We start from the raw sequence: 5,165 nt of genomic DNA, 5'->3' as shown, positions 1-5,165 counted from the left end.
TATATCCTACCATGTGTATGAAGAACCCAAAAAATACGTAAGCAATCCTAATGTTTATCACCTTATATTTATCCATGCATGCTATTGTGGTCACTTTCACTGTAAAAGTAGTCATTGCAGAATCATCACTAGGATCTCACTGTATTAGAGTAATTAATACTAGTTTCTGAATCAAACTGCAAGTATCAGTGACTTAATACAATTTGTTTTTTCTTCTCATTCATATCACAGTTCAGTAGAGGATTAACTTTCTGAAATTCCTTAAAGGTTTTCACTGAATCCTCTGCATTTAGTATAAAGAGGAGTATGAGAAGCATCACATGAGGTATCTTATAGCTCAGTCTAAAAGTGGCAAATATAACTTCTACCTACATTTCATTCACAAGTGAAATGGTCTCATCCTACCTGCAATTGAGGCTGAAAAATGCAGCATTTCCGTATGGTGTAAAGAAGGAAATAATGTTATCATCTCACCAATCTCTGTCAAGGTCAGTCCTTCTGATGCCAAAGTATCTGCTTTAATATTCCTCCCATTATAAAACACGCCAACTTCTCCTCTCAAAATGAAAAATGCAGAGTTCTTTCGAGGTCTGGCATCCAGCTGATAATTTAGTATCTCTGGCCACTCATAATTCTCCTAATGAAGTCCAGATAGGGTCCTCATTTCTCAGTAAAATCTAAACTTAAAAGACTAAATATGTGTCCTGTGTACAAATATGCAATGGTGAAGTGGGAACAAGGTGGCAGCAATATATACATCTCTATCACCGCAGTCATTTGTTCTTGACTATTTGCAAATGATTTCAGGAAGACATGGTGAAACATCCTTCACTGTGAGTGGCAGAAATCCTCTGATTAAGACCTTATTCTCCTCTCTGAGAGGAATTATCTTATCCCGTGTGCACTGCAGTCTCATTTCCTACCCTCTGGAGGAGTACATCAACTTTTCCTACATAAATAATGGCCACATTTTTGTATTGATACATGGTAAGTTCTAAGACGTGTATTTTTTTTTTTTAAAGAGGAATTAAAATAGAAAAGCATATACCTAAAAGATGTTCCTCAGGATATATCTACATATATTTTCTACTCTTGTCATTTTAAATAAAAATACAGTGGTCCCTTGATATCCTCAAGAGATTGGTTCCAGGACCCAAGAGGATACCAAAATCAGCACATATTCAAGTAACCCTGTGGAACCAGAGTATACAAAAAGTCAGTCCTCCATATCTGCGGGTTTTTCATCCTGTGAATACTGTATTTTGATCTACATTTCAATGCAGATGCTGATTTTTTAATTAAAAACATCTTTATATAAGGGGATGCACACAGCTTAAGCTCATGTTCAAGTATCAACCATACTGATTTTTTTATTTCTGTCCAATATAATTTAAATAACATAATTATGTGAACTGCATGCCATTAATTACATATATTAAGAGGTGGCATAATGATGTGTTTAAATTCCAAGAAATGGTCGCTAGCTAATTTAATTCTCATCTCTTCTCTGCCACAGACAAGCTGTAAAGTCTTGAGCAAAATCACGAGTATCTGTCCCTAACTTACTCATCTTAAGAAGGACCCAGTAAGTAGCAATTATCTTTCAGTGTTCTTATGAGGAATAAATCACCTATACATATCAATGCTTAGAACAGAGACTATCATGTGGTATTGTGTCTGTAGTTGGTTCCTGCCGGTGGGTGTGTGGTCTCGCTGACTTCAAGAATGGAGTCACAGACCTTCGCGGTGAGTGTTACAGATCTTAAAGATCGCATGGAGCCAAAGAGTGAGCAATAGCAACGTTTGTTGTGAGAGCAAAAGGACACAGCTTCCACGGCATGGAAGGGGACCTGAGCAGGTTGCTGCTGCTGACTGGGGTGGCCAGCTTTTATTCCCTTATTGGCCCCGCTCATGTTCTGTTTTTGTCCTATCAGAGTGCCCTTTTTTTTTCAATCCTTCCTGCAAGTGGCTACTTTTAAGATCCTGCTGATTGGTGTGTTTTACAGAGTGCCAGTTGGTGCATTTTACAATCCTCTTGCTAGCTACAGAGCGCTGATTGGTGTGTTTTACAATCCTCTTGCTAGACAAAAAAGTTATCCAAATCCCTGCTCCTCCTAGGAAGTCAAGCTGGCTTCACCTCTCAGTATATTCTAAATAAGTTTACCTATTAAATATGTGATATGAATTAATCAAGCACAGAAAAAGTTACTAGTGACAGGGAAAAGGAGAAAATATGTGTTCAATATTATTTTGTAAACAATTCATAAATATACTTCACCTGTGAGTTTCTTCTTAGTACCTCAGAAACTATAACACCATGGAAAATTTTGGATAGTTCAGGGAAGTGCTTTATTTGATAATGTGAAAAATAAGGTGATTGTGATAAAGCAACTTGGGAAAAAAGAAATGACATGAATCTTGAGGACACTTACTTTCTGAGAACTTTCATGTTTAGAATAGAGCAAGCTAAAAATCTGGAAGCGTATTTGCTGAGAGGCAATTTTCAATTGGTCTCATGTATTTCTGTGCATCTTACAAATAGAGAGGCACTAGCTTCACATTTACTACAGGTTTTCCTTTTTAAAGATCTTTATGTAGTGGATAGCCCTGGGAGATCAGGATATTGTTTATTTATGGATGAGAGAACAGATTTGCTTATTTTCAAGTAAAACGAAGATAGTGTTTTCTTCCACAGAAAATATCAGACAGGTATGCTTACTGTTCATTTATTAAAGATTTATGTTGCCTTTACTTGGAGTTCTTCATCTGTGACACAAACTGTGTGTAGCATCAAGTTGAACTTCTTGGCGTCATCTCCGGTAAACTTGAGGAAAAATAGGAACCAGAGCAAACGTGAAGCTCGTGCAACTCTGTGCTGTGCTGTAAATAATGGAAGTCTTTCTGTCTCTGACCAAAGAGTTACAATCTTCTGCCAACATCCATAAAACTGAAGCAGGCTAACGTGTAAGCTTAGATCCTTCACAGTTCTTGACAATAGTCCCTTAAAACTGTCTGCAGATGCACATCCCTTGGAAAAAATGTATGCATCCTTTTAAGAATAATTAATGTTCTAGTTAATGACAACTGTATGACAGGATAGATCACTTCAAGCTTCTTCCCAGATTACTATAACTTTTAGGTAAATAATGTATATGCCATTTTTTCTAAGGTTATCTAGCCATTTTCAATATGGAAAACAATATTGTGTAAGATAAACTGAGCACATTTTTCACCGTTTTTGTTTTTCAAAACAATTTTATTGCTTTTGTTAATGCCTCAGTCATCAATACTGCTTGGCATAAGAGCCAAGTTTGAAGAATTATCATGTTGCAAATGTATTTTGCTCATTTATTTCAAATTAGTAGACAGAATTGAGAGGTGGAAAATTTTAGAAAAATCTCAGTTGATCATACTTGGAATTTGTTTATGTAATATGGGAAATACAAAGGTTGATATACTAGTGATAATATTCACTCTTGGAACCATTAGATGCTATCATGATATTAGCACGGAAGACAAATTCATAATGGTGCAGTGAGGTAAGGAAATAAAACATGTAAGTCTTTGAAAACCACACTATGAGAGCCCTTGCAGGCTGAAAATTAGATGCTAAAGCATTTTTTGTTCCTTTTGGAGAATAAACAAAGCGTGCTCCTCAATGTCTTGTTGAGAAAAATATATAGTTTGACACACTTGTCAACATTCTAACTCAAAAATGATGAGTATAAGGAGTGACCCTTATTGTAGTCTTATATTTCTCTCCAACAATCAAGAGAGTTGGTGGGGCTATTTTTATCCATGAGTTCACCCTGAGTCCCAGGTGATTTTCATCTTGTTTCTCTTCATAATCCTATCTTAGTGTTTCATCCTCATGGCTAAGTTCAGCAATACTTCTGCATTCCAGCCAGGGGAAATGTGTAAGAAGAGATGAAAAACAATCAGCTTTGTCTTTATGGAGATTAACTTACATTTATGCTCATAATATAATTCATATTATACTTCATCAAAATTAATCACTGGTAAGACTATAGAAGGTAATCTCTTGCTTGTGGTCATATGTACTTAGGATTCTACTACTAAACAAAATGAAAGACTGCATTATACGGACAATTAGTGGTCTCTAGTACAAATAAATTACCAGGTAATTTCCAATTTCCAATATTGAAAAAAAAAGTTTATTTCCTACTGCACTATCAAATTGGAAAGATCAATACAGGCATTCAATAATAGTAAAAATATGAATAACAATCATATGTATCACAACAGAATCATTTTGAAAGATATATATTTAAAACATGATTATTGTATTATATTTCCCCTGGCAGAAAATAATAAATTGGAGAAAAATCACATTTGATTGTTGTCAGTTACATGGATTTTTAAAATTTGTACCACTCAACGCTTTTTAAAGGTAAACTAATTGACGCCTATGGAAGATAAATAAATCTTTAGTTATTTTGGTAAATTTATTTTACAGTTTCATTCCTTTTCAACTTAAGCTAGGTAAGAGGTACTATATTCTCTCCTAATGTAAATGTTTATGATCATTGAAACTCCATCTGGAGAAAATAGAGACACTTTTAATTTAAATCATATTTGAAGAAGGAAATGTATAAATTTATTCAAAACTGTTTTTTAAGTGAAAATGGGAAGGTCCTATTTAAAAAGAAAAAAGAAATACTTTGCAATGACCTTTCTATAATGTTAGCAAATTTATTATGATCTGTTATGAATGACTGTTTTGCCTTCCGTGTTTCTACTGTCTCAACTCCCTAAGTACTAATTCAACTGAAAAGTAGCTTCAGGTATGGGTCCAATTTAATTTCAGTCTACAAGATCTGCAGTGCCATTAATTAGAATCATATAATCTTAGAGTCAATAGGATCCTTAGAGATTGTCTAATCCTATTCTATTAATGCATGAGGAAATGGGTGTAGCAATCTAAGGTTGCACAAATTCAAAAACACATAGAAAGTTTTCATAATCAAATTAAATTAAAAGTATAAAACAATTAATGTTACTAATTTACTTATGTATAAGAAAATATTAAACACCATTTTTATATGAAGTGGTTTTGATAATTTTAATGAGTTCATATCAATGCTTCTAAATATTTCAAAATTTTAGTTTATCATCCAAATATAATAATAATACACACTTTCATG

General features: G+C 34.1%; 1 long non-coding RNA gene across 1 annotated transcript; it reads left to right on the top strand.

The window, feature by feature from the left end:
- The first annotated feature begins 383 nt into the window (after positions 1 to 383).
- On the top strand, positions 384 to 4,466 carry LOC111546269. Its single transcript, XR_002732713.1, has 3 exons — positions 384 to 488; positions 1,517 to 1,585; positions 2,696 to 4,466. It is a non-coding gene; the product is annotated as an uncharacterized LOC111546269 (long non-coding RNA).
- The last annotated feature ends 699 nt before the right edge of the window (positions 4,467 to 5,165 follow it).

The sequence above is a fragment of the Piliocolobus tephrosceles genome, chromosome 3 (genome assembly GCF_002776525.5).
Source record: "Piliocolobus tephrosceles isolate RC106 chromosome 3, ASM277652v3, whole genome shotgun sequence".
NCBI classification, from domain to species: domain Eukaryota; kingdom Metazoa; phylum Chordata; class Mammalia; order Primates; family Cercopithecidae; genus Piliocolobus; species Piliocolobus tephrosceles.
Note: the sequence above shows the minus strand (reverse complement) of the source record. Positions and strands in the feature narration are given on the sequence as shown.